The sequence below is a fragment of the Trichomycterus rosablanca genome, chromosome 5, assembly GCF_030014385.1.
Source record: "Trichomycterus rosablanca isolate fTriRos1 chromosome 5, fTriRos1.hap1, whole genome shotgun sequence".
Taxonomy (NCBI): domain Eukaryota; kingdom Metazoa; phylum Chordata; class Actinopteri; order Siluriformes; family Trichomycteridae; genus Trichomycterus; species Trichomycterus rosablanca.
The window spans coordinates 28,682,125-28,700,579 of NC_085992.1; the positions used below are offsets into that span (position 1 = coordinate 28,682,125).

Below are 18,455 nucleotides of genomic sequence, written 5' to 3' on the forward strand. Positions count from 1 at the left end.
AGCTTTTGTAAACTACCAAGACTTCTGAAGAGCAATAGAAAACAAAACACATAAGAAGGCAGCATTTACATTGTGACAAGTCAAAGGTTGACCCTGACGTGATTTGAACACGCAACCTTCTGATCTGGAGTCAGACGCGCTACCGTTGCGCCAGTTTGGTCCAGAGCTGTTTGCATTAAATGGATGTAACCTAATTTAGCAGTTTCAAAGCTTTTGTAAACTACCAAGACTTCTGAAGAGCAATAAAAAACAAAACACATAAGAGGGCAGCATTTACATTGTGACAAGTCAAAGGTTGACACCGACATGATTTGAACACGCAACCTTCTGATCTGGAGTCAGACGCGCTACCATTGCGCCACAAATTTTTTTAATTCACAATGACCATTGGCAAAGCCAGTTTCAAAGCTTCGGAAAACTACCTAGACTTCCGAAGAGCCATGTGATAGCAGACACCTAATAATAATAAAGAACTCTGAGCTTCTTTAAATTCAAAATTTGGCAGCAGTTGAAGCCCGGATAGCTCAGTCGGTAGAGCATCAGACTTTTAATCTGAGGGTCCAGGGTTCAAGTCCCTGTTCGGGCGTTCTTCCATTCTATTTAGTAGTCACTTGAGGCAATTGGCCTTTGTGATACTTGGTTTGCAAAGGAAACACTTTGGTCCAGAGCTGTTTGCATTAAATGGATGTAACCTAATTAAGCAGTTTTAAAGCTTTTGTAAACTACCAAGACTTCTGAAGAGCAATAAAAAACAAAACACGTAAGAGTTTTGCATTTACACAATGCATTTACATTGTGACAAGTCAAAGGTTGACCCTGACGTGATTTGAACACGCAACCTTCTGATCTGGAGTCAGACGCGCTACCGTTGCGCCACAAGGTCTTTTAATTCACAATGACCTTTGGCAAAGCCAGTTTCAAAGCTTTGGTAAACTGCCCAGACTTCCGAAGAGCCATGTGATAGCAGACACCTAATAATATTAAAGAACTCTGAGCTTCTTTAAATTCAAAATTTGGCAGCAGTTGAAGCCCGGATAGCTCAGTCGGTAGAGCATCAGACTTTTAATCTGAGGGTCCAAGCTTCAAGTCCCTGTTTGGGTGTCATTCTATTTAGTAGTCACTTGAGGCAATTGGCCTTTGTGATACTTGGTTTGCAAAGGAAACACTTTGGTCCAGAGCTGTTTGCATTAAATGGATGTAACCTAATTAAGCAGTTTCAAAGCTTTTGTAAACTACCAAGACTTCTGAAGAGCAATAGAAAACAAAACACATAAGAAGGCAGCATTTACATTGTGACAAGTCAAAGGTTGACACCGACATGATTTGAACACGCAACCTTCTGATCTGGAGTCAGACGCGCTACCATTGCGCCACAAATTTTTTTAATTCACAATGACCATTGGCAAAGCCAGTTTCAAAGCTTTGGTAAACTGCCCAGACTTCCGAAGAGCCATGTGATAGCAGACACCTAATAATATTAAAGAACTCTGAGCTTCTTTAAATTCAAAATTTGGCAGCAGTTGAAGCCCGGATAGCTCAGTCGGTAGAGCATCAGACTTTTAATCTGAGGGTCCAAGCTTCAAGTCCCTGTTTGGGTGTCATTCTATTTAGTAGTCACTTGAGGCAATTGGCCTTTGTGATACTTGGTTTGCAAAGGAAACACTTTGGTCCAGAGCTGTTTGCATTAAATGGATGTAACCTAATTAAGCAGTTTCAAAGCTTTTGTAAACTACCAAGACTTCTGAAGAGCAATAAAAAACAAAACACATAAGAGGGCAGCATTTACATTGTGACAAGTCAAAGGTTGACACCGACATGATTTGAACACGCAACCTTCTGATCTGGAGTCAGACGCGCTACCGGTGCGCCACAAGGTTTTTTAATTCACAGTGACCATTGGCAAAGCCAGTTTCAAAGCTTCGGAAAACTACCTAGACTTCTGAAGAGCCATGTGATAGCAGACACCTAATAATAATAAAGAACTCTGAGCTTCTTTAAATTCAAAATGTGGCAGCAGTTGAAGCCCGGATAGCTCAGTCGGTAGAGCATCAGACTTTTAATCTGAGGGTCCAGGGTTCAAGTCCCTGTTCGGGCGTTCTCCCATTCTATTTAGTAGTCACTTGAGGCAATTGGCCTTTGTGATACTTGGTTTGCAAAGGAAACACTTTGGTCCAGAGCTGTTTGCATTAAATGGATGTAACCTAATTAAGCAGTTTTAAAGCTTTTGTAAACTACCAAGACTTCTGAAGAGCAATAAAAAACAAAACACGTAAGAGTTTTGCATTTACACAATGACAAGTCAAAGGTTGACCCTGACGTGATTTGAACACGCAACCTTCTGATCTGGAGTCAGACGCGCTACCGTTGCGCCACTTTGGTCCAGAGCTGTTTGCATTAAATGGATGTAACCTAATTTAGCAGTTTCAAAGCTTTTGTAAACTACCAAGACTTCTGAAGAGCAATAAAAAACAAAACACATAAGAGGGCAGCATTTACATTGTGACAAGTCAAAGGTTGACACCGACATGATTTGAACACGCAACCTTCTGATCTGGAGTCAGACGCGCTACCATTGCGCCACAAATTTTTTTAATTCACAATGACCATTGGCAAAGCCAGTTTCAAAGCTTCGGAAAACTACCTAGACTTCCGAAGAGCCATGTGATAGCAGACACCTAATAATAATAAAGAACTCTGAGCTTCTTTAAATTCAAAATTTGGCAGCAGTTGAAGCCCGGATAGCTCAGTCGGTAGAGCATCAGACTTTTAATCTGAGGGTCCAGGGTTCAAGTCCCTGTTCGGGCGTTCTTCCATTCTATTTAGTAGTCACTTGAGGCAATTGGCCTTTGTGATACTTGGTTTGCAAAGGAAACACTTTGGTCCAGAGCTGTTTGCATTAAATGGATGTAACCTAATTAAGCAGTTTTAAAGCTTTTGTAAACTACCAAGACTTCTGAAGAGCAATAAAAAACAAAACACGTAAGAGTTTTGCATTTACACAATGCATTTACATTGTGACAAGTCAAAGGTTGACCCTGACGTGATTTGAACACGCAACCTTCTGATCTGGAGTCAGACGCGCTACCGTTGCGCCACAAGGTCTTTTAATTCACAATGACCTTTGGCAAAGCCAGTTTCAAAGCTTTGGTAAACTGCCCAGACTTCCGAAGAGCCATGTGATAGCAGACACCTAATAATATTAAAGAACTCTGAGCTTCTTTAAATTCAAAATTTGGCAGCAGTTGAAGCCCGGATAGCTCAGTCGGTAGAGCATCAGACTTTTAATCTGAGGGTCCAAGCTTCAAGTCCCTGTTTGGGTGTCATTCTATTTAGTAGTCACTTGAGGCAATTGGCCTTTGTGATACTTGGTTTGCAAAGGAAACACTTTGGTCCAGAGCTGTTTGCATTAAATGGATGTAACCTAATTAAGCAGTTTCAAAGCTTTTGTAAACTACCAAGACTTCTGAAGAGCAATAGAAAACAAAACACATAAGAAGGCAGCATTTACATTGTGACAAGTCAAAGGTTGACACCGACATGATTTGAACACGCAACCTTCTGATCTGGAGTCAGACGCGCTACCATTGCGCCACAAATTTTTTTAATTCACAATGACCATTGGCAAAGCCAGTTTCAAAGCTTTGGTAAACTGCCCAGACTTCCGAAGAGCCATGTGATAGCAGACACCTAATAATATTAAAGAACTCTGAGCTTCTTTAAATTCAAAATTTGGCAGCAGTTGAAGCCCGGATAGCTCAGTCGGTAGAGCATCAGACTTTTAATCTGAGGGTCCAAGCTTCAAGTCCCTGTTTGGGTGTCATTCTATTTAGTAGTCACTTGAGGCAATTGGCCTTTGTGATACTTGGTTTGCAAAGGAAACACTTTGGTCCAGAGCTGTTTGCATTAAATGGATGTAACCTAATTAAGCAGTTTTAAAGCTTTTGTAAACTACCAAGACTTCTGAAGAGCAATAAAAAACAAAACACGTAAGAGTTTTGCATTTACACAATGCATTTACATTGTGACAAGTCAAAGGTTGACCCTGACGTGATTTGAACACGCAACCTTCTGATCTGGAGTCAGACGCGCTACCGTTGCGCCACAAGGTCTTTTAATTCACAATGACCTTTGGCAAAGCCAGTTTCAAAGCTTTGGTAAACTGCCCAGACTTCCGAAGAGCCATGTGATAGCAGACACCTAATAATATTAAAGAACTCTGAGCTTCTTTAAATTCAAAATTTGGCAGCAGTTGAAGCCCGGATAGCTCAGTCGGTAGAGCATCAGACTTTTAATCTGAGGGTCCAAGCTTCAAGTCCCTGTTTGGGTGTCATTCTATTTAGTAGTCACTTGAGGCAATTGGCCTTTGTGATACTTGGTTTGCAAAGGAAACACTTTGGTCCAGAGCTGTTTGCATTAAATGGATGTAACCTAATTAAGCAGTTTCAAAGCTTTTGTAAACTACCAAGACTTCTGAAGAGCAATAGAAAACAAAACACATAAGAAGGCAGCATTTACATTGTGACAAGTCAAAGGTTGACACCGACATGATTTGAACACGCAACCTTCTGATCTGGAGTCAGACGCGCTACCATTGCGCCACAAATTTTTTTAATTCACAATGACCATTGGCAAAGCCAGTTTCAAAGCTTTGGTAAACTGCCCAGACTTCCGAAGAGCCATGTGATAGCAGACACCTAATAATATTAAAGAACTCTGAGCTTCTTTAAATTCAAAATTTGGCAGCAGTTGAAGCCCGGATAGCTCAGTCGGTAGAGCATCAGACTTTTAATCTGAGGGTCCAAGCTTCAAGTCCCTGTTTGGGTGTCATTCTATTTAGTAGTCACTTGAGGCAATTGGCCTTTGTGATACTTGGTTTGCAAAGGAAACACTTTGGTCCAGAGCTGTTTGCATTAAATGGATGTAACCTAATTAAGCAGTTTCAAAGCTTTTGTAAACTACCAAGACTTCTGAAGAGCAATAAAAAACAAAACACATAAGAGGGCAGCATTTACATTGTGACAAGTCAAAGGTTGACACCGACATGATTTGAACACGCAACCTTCTGATCTGGAGTCAGACGCGCTACCGGTGCGCCACAAGGTTTTTTAATTCACAGTGACCATTGGCAAAGCCAGTTTCAAAGCTTCGGAAAACTACCTAGACTTCTGAAGAGCCATGTGATAGCAGACACCTAATAATAATAAAGAACTCTGAGCTTCTTTAAATTCAAAATGTGGCAGCAGTTGAAGCCCGGATAGCTCAGTCGGTAGAGCATCAGACTTTTAATCTGAGGGTCCAGGGTTCAAGTCCCTGTTCGGGCGTTCTCCCATTCTATTTAGTAGTCACTTGAGGCAATTGGCCTTTGTGATACTTGGTTTGCAAAGGAAACACTTTGGTCCAGAGCTGTTTGCATTAAATGGATGTAACCTAATTAAGCAGTTTTAAAGCTTTTGTAAACTACCAAGACTTCTGAAGAGCAATAAAAAACAAAACACGTAAGAGTTTTGCATTTACACAATGACAAGTCAAAGGTTGACCCTGACGTGATTTGAACACGCAACCTTCTGATCTGGAGTCAGACGCGCTACCGTTGCGCCACTTTGGTCCAGAGCTGTTTGCATTAAATGGATGTAACCTAATTTAGCAGTTTCAAAGCTTTTGTAAACTACCAAGACTTCTGAAGAGCAATAAAAAACAAAACACATAAGAGGGCAGCATTTACATTGTGACAAGTCAAAGGTTGACACCGACATGATTTGAACACGCAACCTTCTGATCTGGAGTCAGACGCGCTACCATTGCGCCACAAATTTTTTTAATTCACAATGACCATTGGCAAAGCCAGTTTCAAAGCTTCGGAAAACTACCTAGACTTCCGAAGAGCCATGTGATAGCAGACACCTAATAATAATAAAGAACTCTGAGCTTCTTTAAATTCAAAATTTGGCAGCAGTTGAAGCCCGGATAGCTCAGTCGGTAGAGCATCAGACTTTTAATCTGAGGGTCCAGGGTTCAAGTCCCTGTTCGGGCGTTCTTCCATTCTATTTAGTAGTCACTTGAGGCAATTGGCCTTTGTGATACTTGGTTTGCAAAGGAAACACTTTGGTCCAGAGCTGTTTGCATTAAATGGATGTAACCTAATTAAGCAGTTTTAAAGCTTTTGTAAACTACCAAGACTTCTGAAGAGCAATAAAAAACAAAACACGTAAGAGTTTTGCATTTACACAATGCATTTACATTGTGACAAGTCAAAGGTTGACCCTGACGTGATTTGAACACGCAACCTTCTGATCTGGAGTCAGACGCGCTACCGTTGCGCCACAAGGTCTTTTAATTCACAATGACCTTTGGCAAAGCCAGTTTCAAAGCTTTGGTAAACTGCCCAGACTTCCGAAGAGCCATGTGATAGCAGACACCTAATAATATTAAAGAACTCTGAGCTTCTTTAAATTCAAAATTTGGCAGCAGTTGAAGCCCGGATAGCTCAGTCGGTAGAGCATCAGACTTTTAATCTGAGGGTCCAAGCTTCAAGTCCCTGTTTGGGTGTCATTCTATTTAGTAGTCACTTGAGGCAATTGGCCTTTGTGATACTTGGTTTGCAAAGGAAACACTTTGGTCCAGAGCTGTTTGCATTAAATGGATGTAACCTAATTAAGCAGTTTCAAAGCTTTTGTAAACTACCAAGACTTCTGAAGAGCAATAGAAAACAAAACACATAAGAAGGCAGCATTTACATTGTGACAAGTCAAAGGTTGACACCGACATGATTTGAACACGCAACCTTCTGATCTGGAGTCAGACGCGCTACCATTGCGCCACAAATTTTTTTAATTCACAATGACCATTGGCAAAGCCAGTTTCAAAGCTTTGGTAAACTGCCCAGACTTCCGAAGAGCCATGTGATAGCAGACACCTAATAATATTAAAGAACTCTGAGCTTCTTTAAATTCAAAATTTGGCAGCAGTTGAAGCCCGGATAGCTCAGTCGGTAGAGCATCAGACTTTTAATCTGAGGGTCCAAGCTTCAAGTCCCTGTTTGGGTGTCATTCTATTTAGTAGTCACTTGAGGCAATTGGCCTTTGTGATACTTGGTTTGCAAAGGAAACACTTTGGTCCAGAGCTGTTTGCATTAAATGGATGTAACCTAATTAAGCAGTTTCAAAGCTTTTGTAAACTACCAAGACTTCTGAAGAGCAATAGAAAACAAAACACATAAGAAGGCAGCATTTACATTGTGACAAGTCAAAGGTTGACACCGACATGATTTGAACACGCAACCTTCTGATCTGGAGTCAGACGCGCTACCATTGCGCCACAAATTTTTTTAATTCACAATGACCATTGGCAAAGCCAGTTTCAAAGCTTCGGAAAACTACCTAGACTTCTGAAGAGCCATGTGATAGCAGACACCTAATAATAATAAAGAACTCTGAGCTTCTTTAAATTCAAAATGTGGCAGCAGTTGAAGCCCGGATAGCTCAGTCGGTAGAGCATCAGACTTTTAATCTGAGGGTCCAGGGTTCAAGTCCCTGTTCGGGCGTTCTCCCATTCTATTAGTAGTCACTTGAGGCAATTGGCCTTTGTGATACTTGGTTTGCAAAGGAAACACTTTGGTCCAGAGCTGTTTGCATTAAATGGATGTAACCTAATTAAGCAGTTTTAAAGCTTTTGTAAACTACCAAGACTTCTGAAGAGCAATAAAAAACAAAACACGTAAGAGTTTTGCATTTACACAATGCATTTACATTGTGACAAGTCAAAGGTTGACCCTGACGTGATTTGAACACGCAACCTTCTGATCTGGAGTCAGACGCGCTACCGTTGCGCCACAAGGTCTTTTAATTCACAATGACCTTTGGCAAAGCCAGTTTCAAAGCTTTGGTAAACTGCCCAGACTTCCGAAGAGCCATGTGATAGCAGACACCTAATAATATTAAAAAACTCTGAGCTTCTTTAAATTCAAAATTTGGCAGCAGTTGAAGCCCGGATAGCTCAGTCGGTAGAGCATCAGACTTTTAATCTGAGGGTCCAAGCTTCAAGTCCCTGTTTGGGTGTCATTCTATTTAGTAGTCACTTGAGGCAATTGGCCTTTGTGATACTTGGTTTGCAAAGGAAACACTTTGGTCCAGAGCTGTTTGCATTAAATGGATGTAACCTAATTAAGCAGTTTCAAAGCTTTTGTAAACTACCAAGACTTCTGAAGAGCAATAGAAAACAAAACACATAAGAAGGCAGCATTTACATTGTGACAAGTCAAAGGTTGACACCGACATGATTTGAACACGCAACCTTCTGATCTGGAGTCAGACGCGCTACCATTGCGCCACAAATTTTTTTAATTCACAATGACCATTGGCAAAGCCAGTTTCAAAGCTTTGGTAAACTGCCCAGACTTCCGAAGAGCCATGTGATAGCAGACACCTAATAATATTAAAGAACTCTGAGCTTCTTTAAATTCAAAATTTGGCAGCAGTTGAAGCCCGGATAGCTCAGTCGGTAGAGCATCAGACTTTTAATCTGAGGGTCCAAGCTTCAAGTCCCTGTTTGGGTGTCATTCTATTTAGTAGTCACTTGAGGCAATTGGCCTTTGTGATACTTGGTTTGCAAAGGAAACACTTTGGTCCAGAGCTGTTTGCATTAAATGGATGTAACCTAATTAAGCAGTTTCAAAGCTTTTGTAAACTACCAAGACTTCTGAAGAGCAATAAAAAACAAAACACATAAGAGGGCAGCATTTACATTGTGACAAGTCAAAGGTTGACACCGACATGATTTGAACACGCAACCTTCTGATCTGGAGTCAGACGCGCTACCGGTGCGCCACAAGGTTTTTTAATTCACAGTGACCATTGGCAAAGCCAGTTTCAAAGCTTCGGAAAACTACCTAGACTTCTGAAGAGCCATGTGATAGCAGACACCTAATAATAATAAAGAACTCTGAGCTTCTTTAAATTCAAAATGTGGCAGCAGTTGAAGCCCGGATAGCTCAGTCGGTAGAGCATCAGACTTTTAATCTGAGGGTCCAGGGTTCAAGTCCCTGTTCGGGCGTTCTCCCATTCTATTTAGTAGTCACTTGAGGCAATTGGCCTTTGTGATACTTGGTTTGCAAAGGAAACACTTTGGTCCAGAGCTGTTTGCATTAAATGGATGTAACCTAATTAAGCAGTTTCAAAGCTTTTGTAAACTACCAAGACTTCTGAAGAGCAATAGAAAACAAAACACATAAGAAGGCAGCATTTACATTGTGACAAGTCAAAGGTTGACACCGACATGATTTGAACACGCAACCTTCTGATCTGGAGTCAGACGCGCTACCATTGCGCCACAAATTTTTTTAATTCACAATGACCATTGGCAAAGCCAGTTTCAAAGCTTTGGTAAACTGCCCAGACTTCCGAAGAGCCATGTGATAGCAGACACCTAATAATATTAAAGAACTCTGAGCTTCTTTAAATTCAAAATTTGGCAGCAGTTGAAGCCCGGATAGCTCAGTCGGTAGAGCATCAGACTTTTAATCTGAGGGTCCAAGCTTCAAGTCCCTGTTTGGGTGTCATTCTATTTAGTAGTCACTTGAGGCAATTGGCCTTTGTGATACTTGGTTTGCAAAGGAAACACTTTGGTCCAGAGCTGTTTGCATTAAATGGATGTAACCTAATTAAGCAGTTTCAAAGCTTTTGTAAACTACCAAGACTTCTGAAGAGCAATAAAAAACAAAACACATAAGAGGGCAGCATTTACATTGTGACAAGTCAAAGGTTGACACCGACATGATTTGAACACGCAACCTTCTGATCTGGAGTCAGACGCGCTACCGGTGCGCCACAAGGTTTTTTAATTCACAGTGACCATTGGCAAAGCCAGTTTCAAAGCTTCGGAAAACTACCTAGACTTCTGAAGAGCCATGTGATAGCAGACACCTAATAATAATAAAGAACTCTGAGCTTCTTTAAATTCAAAATGTGGCAGCAGTTGAAGCCCGGATAGCTCAGTCGGTAGAGCATCAGACTTTTAATCTGAGGGTCCAGGGTTCAAGTCCCTGTTCGGGCGTTCTCCCATTCTATTTAGTAGTCACTTGAGGCAATTGGCCTTTGTGATACTTGGTTTGCAAAGGAAACACTTTGGTCCAGAGCTGTTTGCATTAAATGGATGTAACCTAATTAAGCAGTTTTAAAGCTTTTGTAAACTACCAAGACTTCTGAAGAGCAATAAAAAACAAAACACGTAAGAGTTTTGCATTTACACAATGACAAGTCAAAGGTTGACCCTGACGTGATTTGAACACGCAACCTTCTGATCTGGAGTCAGACGCGCTACCGTTGCGCCACTTTGGTCCAGAGCTGTTTGCATTAAATGGATGTAACCTAATTTAGCAGTTTCAAAGCTTTTGTAAACTACCAAGACTTCTGCAGAGCAATAAAAAACAAAACACATAAGAGGGCAGCATTTACATTGTGACAAGTCAAAGGTTGACACCGACATGATTTGAACACGCAACCTTCTGATCTGGAGTCAGACGCGCTACCATTGCGCCACAAATTTTTTTAATTCACAATGACCATTGGCAAAGCCAGTTTCAAAGCTTCGGAAAACTACCTAGACTTCCGAAGAGCCATGTGATAGCAGACACCTAATAATAATAAAGAACTCTGAGCTTCTTTAAATTCAAAATTTGGCAGCAGTTGAAGCCCGGATAGCTCAGTCGGTAGAGCATCAGACTTTTAATCTGAGGGTCCAGGGTTCAAGTCCCTGTTCGGGCGTTCTTCCATTCTATTTAGTAGTCACTTGAGGCAATTGGCCTTTGTGATACTTGGTTTGCAAAGGAAACACTTTGGTCCAGAGCTGTTTGCATTAAATGGATGTAACCTAATTAAGCAGTTTTAAAGCTTTTGTAAACTACCAAGACTTCTGAAGAGCAATAAAAAACAAAACACGTAAGAGTTTTGCATTTACACAATGCATTTACATTGTGACAAGTCAAAGGTTGACCCTGACGTGATTTGAACACGCAACCTTCTGATCTGGAGTCAGACGCGCTACCGTTGCGCCACAAGGTCTTTTAATTCACAATGACCTTTGGCAAAGCCAGTTTCAAAGCTTTGGTAAACTGCCCAGACTTCCGAAGAGCGATGACATAGCAACGGCCTAATAATAAAAAGGAACTCTGAGCTTCTTTAAATTCTTTAAATGTGGCAGCAGTTGAAGCCCGGATAGCTCAGTCGGTAGAGCATCAGACTTTTAATCTGAGGGTCCAGGGTTCAAGTCCCTGTTCGGGCGTTCTCCCATTCTATTTAGTAGTCACTTGAGGCAATTGGCCTTTGTGATACTTGGTTTGCAAAGGAAACACTTTGGTCCAGAGCTGTTTGCATTAAATGGATGTAACCTAATTAAGCAGTTTTAAAGCTTTTGTAAACTACCAAGACTTCTGAAGAGCAATAAAAAACAAAACACGTAAGAGTTTTGCATTTACACAATGCATTTACATTGTGACAAGTCAAAGGTTGACTCTGACGTGAATTGAACACGCAACCTTCTGATCTGGAGTCAGACGCGCTACCGTTGCGCCACAAGGTCTTTTAATTCACAATGACCTTTGGCAAAGCCAGTTTCAAAGCTTTGGTAAACTGCCCAGACTTCCTAAGAGCCATGTGATAGCAGACACCTAATAATATTAAAGAACTCTGAGCTTCTTTAAATTCAAAATTTGGCAGCAGTTGAAGCCCGGATAGCTCAGTCGGTAGAGCATCAGACTTTTAATCTGAGGGTCCAAGCTTCAAGTCCCTGTTTGGGTGTCATTCTATTTAGTAGTCACTTGAGGCAATTGGCCTTTGTGATACTTGGTTTGCAAAGGAAACACTTTGGTCCAGAGCTGTTTGCATTAAATGGATGTAACCTAATTAAGCAGTTTCAAAGCTTTTGTAAACTACCAAGACTTCTGAAGAGCAATAACAAACTAAACACGTAAGAGGGCAGCATTTACATTGTGACAAGTCAAAGATTGACCCCGACGTGATTTGAACACGCAACCTTCTGATCTGGAGTCAGACGCGCTACCGTTGCGCCACGAGGTCTCTTAAGGTACAATGACCATTGGCAAAGCCAGTTTCAAAGTCCTGAGAGTTGCTTTGCAAAGAAAACCCCTTGGTACAGTGCTGTTTGCGTAGCTACACAAGTAACTTTATTGAACTTGTCGTCTTAAACCTTTGTAGAGTCAGTCTCCAATCTTAACATCAGGCTGCGGATTAATTCATTTGCCAGCCCAGTTTTAAAGCTTTGGTAAACTGCCCAGACTTCCGAAGAGCCATGAGATAGCAACGGCCTTATAATAATAAGGAACTCTGAGCTTCTTTAAATTCTTTAAATGTGGCAGCAGTTGAAGCCCGGATAGCTCAGTCGGTAGAGCATCAGACTTTTAATCTGAGGGTCCAGGGTTCAAGTCCCTGTTCGGGCGTTCTCCCATTCTATTTAGTAGTCACTTGAGGCAATTGGCCTTTGTGATACTTGGTTTGCAAAGGAAACACTTTGGTCCAGAGCTGTTTGCATTAAATGGATGTAACCTAATTAAGCAGTTTTAAAGCTTTTGTAAACTACCAAGACTTCTGAAGAGCAATAAAAAACAAAACACGTAAGAGTTTTGCATTTACACAATGCATTTACATTGTGACAAGTCAAAGGTTGACCCTGACGTGATTTGAACACGCAACCTTCTGATCTGGAGTCAGACGCGCTACCGTTGCGCCACAAGGTCTTTTAATTCACAATGACCTTTGGCAAAGCCAGTTTCAAAGCTTTGGTAAACTGCCCAGACTTCCGAAGAGCCATGTGATAGCAGACACCTAATAATATTAAAGAACTCTGAGCTTCTTTAAATTCAAAATTTGGCAGCAGTTGAAGCCCGGATAGCTCAGTCGGTAGAGCATCAGACTTTTAATCTGAGGGTCCAAGCTTCAAGTCCCTGTTTGGGTGTCATTCTATTTAGTAGTCACTTGAGGCAATTGGCCTTTGTGATACTTGGTTTGCAAAGGAAACACTTTGGTCCAGAGCTGTTTGCATTAAATGGATGTAACCTAATTAAGCAGTTTCAAAGCTTTTGTAAACTACCAAGACTTCTGAAGAGCAATAAAAAACTAAACACGTAAGAGGGCAGCATTTACATTGTGACAAGTCAAAGATTGACCCCGGCGTGATTTGAACACGCAACCTTCTGATCTGGAGTCAGACGCGCTACCGTTGCGCCACGAGGTCTCTTAAGGTACAATGACCATTGGCAAAGCCAGTTTCAAAGTCCTGAGAGTTGCTTTGCAAAGAAAACCCCTTGGTACAGTGCTGTTTGCGTAGCTACACAAGTAACTTAATTGAACTTGTCGTCTTAAACCTTTGTAGAGTCAGTCTCCAATCTTAACATCAGGCTGCGGATTAATTCATTTGCCAGCCCAGTTTTAAAGCTTTGGTAAACTGCCCAGACTTCCGAAGAGCCATGAGATAGCAACGGCCTTATAATAATAAGGAACTCTGAGCTTCTCTAAATTCGAAATGTGGCAGCAGTTGAAGCCCGAATAGCTCAGTCGGTAGAGCATCAGACTTTTAATCTGAGGGTCCAGGGTTCAAGTCCCTGTTCGGGCGTTCTTCCATTCTATTTAGTAGTCACTTGAGGCAATTGGCCTTTGTGATACTTGGTTTGCAAAGGAAACACTTTGGTCCAGAGCTGTTTGCATTAAATGGATGTAACCTAATTAAGCAGTTTCAAAGCTTTTGTAAACTACCAAGACTTCTGAAGAGCAATAAAAAACAAAACACATAAGAAGGCAGCATTTACATTGTGACAAGTCAAAGGTTGACACCGACATGATTTGAACACGCAACCTTCTGATCTGGAGTCAGACGCGCTACCATTGCGCCACAAATTTTTTTAATTCACAATGACCATTGGCAAAGCCAGTTTCAAAGCTTCGGAAAACTACCTAGACTTCTGAAGAGCCATGTGATAGCAGACACCTAATAATATTAAAGAACTCTGAGCTTCTTTAAATTCAAAATTTGGCAGCAGTTGAAGCCCGGATAGCTCAGTCGGTAGAGCATCAGACTTTTAATCTGAGGGTCCAAGCTTCAAGTCCCTGTTTGGGTGTCATTCTATTTAGTAGTCACTTGAGGCAATTGGCCTTTGTGATACTTGGTTTGCAAAGGAAACACTTTGGTCCAGAGCTGTTTGCATTAAATGGATGTAACCTAATTAAGCAGTTTCAAAGCTTTTGTAAACTACCAAGACTTCTGAAGAGCAATAAAAAACTAAACACGTAAGAGGGCAGCATTTACATTGTGACAAGTCAAAGATTGACCCCGGCGTGATTTGAACACGCAACCTTCTGATCTGGAGTCAGACGCGCTACCGTTGCGCCACGAGGTCTCTTAAGGTACAATGACCATTGGCAAAGCCAGTTTCAAAGTCCTGAGAGTTGCTTTGCAAAGAAAACCCCTTGGTACAGTGCTGTTTGCGTAGCTACACAAGTAACTTAATTGAACTTGTCGTCTTAAACCTTTGTAGAGTCAGTCTCCAATCTTAACATCAGGCTGCGGATTAATTCATTTGCCAGCCCAGTTTTAAAGCTTTGGTAAACTGCCCAGACTTCCGAAGAGCCATGAGATAGCAACGGCCTTATAATAATAAGGAACTCTGAGCTTCTCTAAATTCGAAATGTGGCAGCAGTTGAAGCCCGAATAGCTCAGTCGGTAGAGCATCAGACTTTTAATCTGAGGGTCCAGGGTTCAAGTCCCTGTTCGGGCGTTCTTCCATTCTATTTAGTAGTCACTTGAGGCAATTGGCCTTTGTGATACTTGGTTTGCAAAGGAAACACTTTGGTCCAGAGCTGTTTGCATTAAATGGATGTAACCTAATTAAGCAGTTTCAAAGCTTTTGTAAACTACCAAGACTTCTGAAGAGCAATAAAAAACAAAACACATAAGAAGGCAGCATTTACATTGTGACAAGTCAAAGGTTGACACCGACATGATTTGAACACGCAACCTTCTGATCTGGAGTCAGACGCGCTACCATTGCGCCACAAATTTTTTTAATTCACAATGACCATTGGCAAAGCCAGTTTCAAAGCTTCGGAAAACTACCTAGACTTCTGAAGAGCCATGTGATAGCAGACACCTAATAATAATAAAGAACTCTGAGCTTCTTTAAATTCAAAATGTGGCAGCAGTTGAAGCCCGGATAGCTCAGTCGGTAGAGCATCAGACTTTTAATCTGAGGGTCCAGGGTTCAAGTCCCTGTTCGGGCGTTCTCCCATTCTATTAGTAGTCACTTGAGGCAATTGGCCTTTGTGATACTTGGTTTGCAAAGGAAACACTTTGGTCCAGAGCTGTTTGCATTAAATGGATGTAACCTAATTAAGCAGTTTTAAAGCTTTTGTAAACTACCAAGACTTCTGAAGAGCAATAAAAAACAAAACACGTAAGAGTTTTGCATTTACACAATGACAAGTCAAAGGTTGACCCTGACGTGATTTGAACACGCAACCTTCTGATCTGGAGTCAGACGCGCTACCGTTGCGCCACAAGGTCTTTTAATTTACAATGACCTTTGGCAAAGCCAGTTTCAAAGCTTTGGTAAACTGCCCAGACTTCCGAAGAGCGATGACATAGCAACGGCCTAATAATAAAAAGGAACTCTGAGCTTCTTTAAATTCTTTAAATGTGGCAGCAGTTGAAGCCCGGATAGCTCAGTCGGTAGAGCATCAGACTTTTAATCTGAGGGTCCAGGGTTCAAGTCCCTGTTCGGGCGTTCTCCCATTCTATTTAGTAGTCACTTGAGGCAATTGGCCTTTGTGATACTTGGTTTGCAAAGGAAACACTTTGGTCCAGAGCTGTTTGCATTAAATGGATGTAACCTAATTAAGCAGTTTTAAAGCTTTTGTAAACTACCAAGACTTCTGAAGAGCAATAAAAAACAAAACACGTAAGAGTTTTGCATTTACATTGTGACAAGTCAAAGGTTGACCCTGACGTGATTTGAACACGCAACCTTCTGATCTGGAGTCAGACGCGCTACCGTTGCGCCACAAGGTCTTTTAATTCACAATGACCTTTGGCAAAGCCAGTTTCAAAGCTTTGGTAAACTGCCCAGACTTCCGAAGAGCCATGTGATAGCAGACACCTAATAATATTAAAGAACTCTGAGCTTCTTTAAATTCAAAATTTGGCAGCAGTTGAAGCCCGGATAGCTCAGTCGGTAGAGCATCAGACTTTTAATCTGAGGGTCCAAGCTTCAAGTCCCTGTTTGGGTGTCATTCTATTTAGTAGTCACTTGAGGCAATTGGCCTTTGTGATACTTGGTTTGCAAAGGAAACACTTTGGTCCAGAGCTGTTTGCATTAAATGGATGTAACCTAATTAAGCAGTTTCAAAGCTTTTGTAAACTACCAAGACTTCTGAAGAGCAATAAAAAACTAAACACGTAAGAGGGCAGCATTTACATTGTGACAAGTCAAAGATTGACCCCGACGTGATTTGAACACGCAACCTTCTGATCTGGAGTCAGACGCGCTACCGTTGCGCCACGAGGTCTCTTAAGGTACAATGACCATTGGCAAAGCCAGTTTCAAAGTCCTGAGACTTGCTTTGCAAAGAAAACCCCTTGGTACAGTGCTGTTTGCGTAGCTACACAAGTAACTTAATTGAACTTGTCGTCTTAAACCTTTGTAGAGTCAGTCTCCAATCTTAACATCAGGCTGCGGATTAATTCATTTGCCAGCCCAGTTTTAAAGCTTTGGTAAACTGCCCAGACTTCCGAAGAGCCATGAGATAGCAACGGCCTTATAATAATAAGGAACTCTGAGCTTCTTTAAATTCTTTAAATGTGGCAGCAGTTGAAGCCCGGATAGCTCAGTCGGTAGAGCATCAGACTTTTAATCTGAGGGTCCAGGGTTCAAGTCCCTGTTCGGGCGTTCTCCCATTCTATTTAGTAGTCACTTGAGGCAATTGGCCTTTGTGATACTTGGTTTGCAAAGGAAACACTTTGGTCCAGAGCTGTTTGCATTAAATGGATGTAACCTAATTAAGCAGTTTTAAAGCTTTTGTAAACTACCAAGACTTCTGAAGAGCAATAAAAAACAAAACACATAAGAAGGCAGCATTTACATTGTGACAAGTCAAAGGTTGACACCGACATGATTTGAACACGCAACCTTCTGATCTGGAGTCAGACGCGCTACCATTGCGCCACAAATTTTTTTAATTCACAATGACCATTGGCAAAGCCAGTTTCAAAGCTTCGGAAAACTACCTAGACTTCTGAAGAGCCATGTGATAGCAGACACCTAATAATATTAAAGAACTCTGAGCTTCTTTAAATTCAAAATTTGGCAGCAGTTGAAGCCCGGATAGCTCAGTCGGTAGAGCATCAGACTTTTAATCTGAGGGTCCAAGCTTCAAGTCCCTGTTTGGGTGTCATTCTATTTAGTAGTCACTTGAGGCAATTGGCCTTTGTGATACTTGGTTTGCAAAGGAAACACTTTGGTCCAGAGCTGTTTGCATTAAATGGATGTAACCTAATTAAGCAGTTTCAAAGCTTTTGTAAACTACCAAGACTTCTGAAGAGCAATAAAAAACTAAACACGTAAGAGGGCAGCATTTACATTGTGACAAGTCAAAGATTGACCCCGGCGTGATTTGAACACGCAACCTTCTGATCTGGAGTCAGACGCGCTACCGTTGCGCCACGAGGTCTCTTAAGGTACAATGACCATTGGCAAAGCCAGTTTCAAAGTCCTGAGAGTTGCTTTGCAAAGAAAACCCCTTGGTACAGTGCTGTTTGCGTAGCTACACAAGTAACTTAATTGAACTTGTCGTCTTAAACCTTTGTAGAGTCAGTCTCCAATCTTAACATCAGGCTGCGGATTAATTCATTTGCCAGCCCAGTTTTAAAGCTTTGGTAAACTGCCCAGACTTCCGAAGAGCCATGAGATAGCAACGGCCTTATAATAATAAGGAACTCTGAGCTTCTCTAAATTCGAAATGTGGCAGCAGTTGAAGCCCGAATAGCTCAGTCGGTAGAGCATCAGACTTTTAATCTGAGGGTCCAGGGTTCAAGTCCCTGTTCGGGCGTTCTTCCATTCTATTTAGTAGTCACTTGAGGCAATTGGCCTTTGTGATACTTGGTTTGCAAAGGAAACACTTTGGTCCAGAGCTGTTTGCATTAAATGGATGTAACCTAATTAAGCAGTTTCAAAGCTTTTGTAAACTACCAAGACTTCTGAAGAGCAATAAAAAACAAAACACATAAGAAGGCAGCATTTACATTGTGACAAGTCAAAGGTTGACACCGACATGATTTGAACACGCAACCTTCTGATCTGGAGTCAGACGCGCTACCATTGCGCCACAAATTTTTTTAATTCACAATGACCATTGGCAAAGCCAGTTTCAAAGCTTCGGAAAACTACCTAGACTTCTGAA

At 41.4% G+C, this 18,455-nt stretch overlaps 36 non-coding genes across 36 annotated transcripts; 17 read left to right on the top strand and 19 right to left on the bottom strand.

Moving 5' to 3' along the window:
- Nucleotides 1-88: 88 nt before the first annotated feature.
- On the bottom strand, nucleotides 89-161 carry trnaw-cca (transfer RNA tryptophan (anticodon CCA)). Its single transcript has one exon. It is a non-coding gene; the product is annotated as a tRNA-Trp (tRNA).
- A 352-nt stretch (nucleotides 162-513) lies between these two features.
- trnak-uuu (transfer RNA lysine (anticodon UUU)) lies at nucleotides 514-586 on the top strand. The gene has a single exon. It is a non-coding gene; the product is annotated as a tRNA-Lys (tRNA).
- Nucleotides 587-811: 225 nt separating this feature from the next.
- trnaw-cca (transfer RNA tryptophan (anticodon CCA)) lies at nucleotides 812-883 on the bottom strand. Its single transcript has one exon. It is a non-coding gene; the product is annotated as a tRNA-Trp (tRNA).
- A 1,139-nt stretch (nucleotides 884-2,022) lies between these two features.
- trnak-uuu (transfer RNA lysine (anticodon UUU)) lies at nucleotides 2,023-2,095 on the top strand. Its single transcript has one exon. It is a non-coding gene; the product is annotated as a tRNA-Lys (tRNA).
- Nucleotides 2,096-2,307: 212 nt separating this feature from the next.
- Nucleotides 2,308-2,380, bottom strand: trnaw-cca (transfer RNA tryptophan (anticodon CCA)). Its single transcript has one exon. It is a non-coding gene; the product is annotated as a tRNA-Trp (tRNA).
- Nucleotides 2,381-2,732: 352 nt separating this feature from the next.
- Nucleotides 2,733-2,805, top strand: trnak-uuu (transfer RNA lysine (anticodon UUU)). The gene has a single exon. It is a non-coding gene; the product is annotated as a tRNA-Lys (tRNA).
- A 225-nt stretch (nucleotides 2,806-3,030) lies between these two features.
- On the bottom strand, nucleotides 3,031-3,102 carry trnaw-cca (transfer RNA tryptophan (anticodon CCA)). Its single transcript has one exon. It is a non-coding gene; the product is annotated as a tRNA-Trp (tRNA).
- Nucleotides 3,103-4,037: 935 nt separating this feature from the next.
- Nucleotides 4,038-4,109, bottom strand: trnaw-cca (transfer RNA tryptophan (anticodon CCA)). Its single transcript has one exon. It is a non-coding gene; the product is annotated as a tRNA-Trp (tRNA).
- A 1,139-nt stretch (nucleotides 4,110-5,248) lies between these two features.
- trnak-uuu (transfer RNA lysine (anticodon UUU)) lies at nucleotides 5,249-5,321 on the top strand. Its single transcript has one exon. It is a non-coding gene; the product is annotated as a tRNA-Lys (tRNA).
- A 212-nt stretch (nucleotides 5,322-5,533) lies between these two features.
- Nucleotides 5,534-5,606, bottom strand: trnaw-cca (transfer RNA tryptophan (anticodon CCA)). Its single transcript has one exon. It is a non-coding gene; the product is annotated as a tRNA-Trp (tRNA).
- Nucleotides 5,607-5,958: 352 nt separating this feature from the next.
- Nucleotides 5,959-6,031, top strand: trnak-uuu (transfer RNA lysine (anticodon UUU)). The gene has a single exon. It is a non-coding gene; the product is annotated as a tRNA-Lys (tRNA).
- A 225-nt stretch (nucleotides 6,032-6,256) lies between these two features.
- On the bottom strand, nucleotides 6,257-6,328 carry trnaw-cca (transfer RNA tryptophan (anticodon CCA)). Its single transcript has one exon. It is a non-coding gene; the product is annotated as a tRNA-Trp (tRNA).
- A 1,139-nt stretch (nucleotides 6,329-7,467) lies between these two features.
- trnak-uuu (transfer RNA lysine (anticodon UUU)) lies at nucleotides 7,468-7,540 on the top strand. The gene has a single exon. It is a non-coding gene; the product is annotated as a tRNA-Lys (tRNA).
- Nucleotides 7,541-7,764: 224 nt separating this feature from the next.
- On the bottom strand, nucleotides 7,765-7,836 carry trnaw-cca (transfer RNA tryptophan (anticodon CCA)). The gene has a single exon. It is a non-coding gene; the product is annotated as a tRNA-Trp (tRNA).
- Nucleotides 7,837-8,975: 1,139 nt separating this feature from the next.
- Nucleotides 8,976-9,048, top strand: trnak-uuu (transfer RNA lysine (anticodon UUU)). The gene has a single exon. It is a non-coding gene; the product is annotated as a tRNA-Lys (tRNA).
- A 926-nt stretch (nucleotides 9,049-9,974) lies between these two features.
- Nucleotides 9,975-10,047, top strand: trnak-uuu (transfer RNA lysine (anticodon UUU)). Its single transcript has one exon. It is a non-coding gene; the product is annotated as a tRNA-Lys (tRNA).
- Nucleotides 10,048-10,259: 212 nt separating this feature from the next.
- On the bottom strand, nucleotides 10,260-10,332 carry trnaw-cca (transfer RNA tryptophan (anticodon CCA)). The gene has a single exon. It is a non-coding gene; the product is annotated as a tRNA-Trp (tRNA).
- A 352-nt stretch (nucleotides 10,333-10,684) lies between these two features.
- Nucleotides 10,685-10,757, top strand: trnak-uuu (transfer RNA lysine (anticodon UUU)). Its single transcript has one exon. It is a non-coding gene; the product is annotated as a tRNA-Lys (tRNA).
- A 225-nt stretch (nucleotides 10,758-10,982) lies between these two features.
- On the bottom strand, nucleotides 10,983-11,054 carry trnaw-cca (transfer RNA tryptophan (anticodon CCA)). The gene has a single exon. It is a non-coding gene; the product is annotated as a tRNA-Trp (tRNA).
- A 147-nt stretch (nucleotides 11,055-11,201) lies between these two features.
- Nucleotides 11,202-11,274, top strand: trnak-uuu (transfer RNA lysine (anticodon UUU)). The gene has a single exon. It is a non-coding gene; the product is annotated as a tRNA-Lys (tRNA).
- A 225-nt stretch (nucleotides 11,275-11,499) lies between these two features.
- trnaw-cca (transfer RNA tryptophan (anticodon CCA)) lies at nucleotides 11,500-11,571 on the bottom strand. The gene has a single exon. It is a non-coding gene; the product is annotated as a tRNA-Trp (tRNA).
- Nucleotides 11,572-11,996: 425 nt separating this feature from the next.
- trnaw-cca (transfer RNA tryptophan (anticodon CCA)) lies at nucleotides 11,997-12,068 on the bottom strand. The gene has a single exon. It is a non-coding gene; the product is annotated as a tRNA-Trp (tRNA).
- Nucleotides 12,069-12,375: 307 nt separating this feature from the next.
- On the top strand, nucleotides 12,376-12,448 carry trnak-uuu (transfer RNA lysine (anticodon UUU)). Its single transcript has one exon. It is a non-coding gene; the product is annotated as a tRNA-Lys (tRNA).
- A 225-nt stretch (nucleotides 12,449-12,673) lies between these two features.
- trnaw-cca (transfer RNA tryptophan (anticodon CCA)) lies at nucleotides 12,674-12,745 on the bottom strand. The gene has a single exon. It is a non-coding gene; the product is annotated as a tRNA-Trp (tRNA).
- A 425-nt stretch (nucleotides 12,746-13,170) lies between these two features.
- Nucleotides 13,171-13,242, bottom strand: trnaw-cca (transfer RNA tryptophan (anticodon CCA)). The gene has a single exon. It is a non-coding gene; the product is annotated as a tRNA-Trp (tRNA).
- Nucleotides 13,243-13,547: 305 nt separating this feature from the next.
- trnak-uuu (transfer RNA lysine (anticodon UUU)) lies at nucleotides 13,548-13,620 on the top strand. The gene has a single exon. It is a non-coding gene; the product is annotated as a tRNA-Lys (tRNA).
- A 709-nt stretch (nucleotides 13,621-14,329) lies between these two features.
- On the bottom strand, nucleotides 14,330-14,401 carry trnaw-cca (transfer RNA tryptophan (anticodon CCA)). Its single transcript has one exon. It is a non-coding gene; the product is annotated as a tRNA-Trp (tRNA).
- Nucleotides 14,402-14,706: 305 nt separating this feature from the next.
- On the top strand, nucleotides 14,707-14,779 carry trnak-uuu (transfer RNA lysine (anticodon UUU)). The gene has a single exon. It is a non-coding gene; the product is annotated as a tRNA-Lys (tRNA).
- A 429-nt stretch (nucleotides 14,780-15,208) lies between these two features.
- trnak-uuu (transfer RNA lysine (anticodon UUU)) lies at nucleotides 15,209-15,281 on the top strand. Its single transcript has one exon. It is a non-coding gene; the product is annotated as a tRNA-Lys (tRNA).
- A 211-nt stretch (nucleotides 15,282-15,492) lies between these two features.
- Nucleotides 15,493-15,564, bottom strand: trnaw-cca (transfer RNA tryptophan (anticodon CCA)). The gene has a single exon. It is a non-coding gene; the product is annotated as a tRNA-Trp (tRNA).
- A 147-nt stretch (nucleotides 15,565-15,711) lies between these two features.
- On the top strand, nucleotides 15,712-15,784 carry trnak-uuu (transfer RNA lysine (anticodon UUU)). The gene has a single exon. It is a non-coding gene; the product is annotated as a tRNA-Lys (tRNA).
- A 212-nt stretch (nucleotides 15,785-15,996) lies between these two features.
- trnaw-cca (transfer RNA tryptophan (anticodon CCA)) lies at nucleotides 15,997-16,068 on the bottom strand. The gene has a single exon. It is a non-coding gene; the product is annotated as a tRNA-Trp (tRNA).
- A 425-nt stretch (nucleotides 16,069-16,493) lies between these two features.
- trnaw-cca (transfer RNA tryptophan (anticodon CCA)) lies at nucleotides 16,494-16,565 on the bottom strand. The gene has a single exon. It is a non-coding gene; the product is annotated as a tRNA-Trp (tRNA).
- Nucleotides 16,566-16,872: 307 nt separating this feature from the next.
- Nucleotides 16,873-16,945, top strand: trnak-uuu (transfer RNA lysine (anticodon UUU)). The gene has a single exon. It is a non-coding gene; the product is annotated as a tRNA-Lys (tRNA).
- A 709-nt stretch (nucleotides 16,946-17,654) lies between these two features.
- trnaw-cca (transfer RNA tryptophan (anticodon CCA)) lies at nucleotides 17,655-17,726 on the bottom strand. Its single transcript has one exon. It is a non-coding gene; the product is annotated as a tRNA-Trp (tRNA).
- A 305-nt stretch (nucleotides 17,727-18,031) lies between these two features.
- On the top strand, nucleotides 18,032-18,104 carry trnak-uuu (transfer RNA lysine (anticodon UUU)). The gene has a single exon. It is a non-coding gene; the product is annotated as a tRNA-Lys (tRNA).
- Nucleotides 18,105-18,455: the final 351 nt, after the last annotated feature.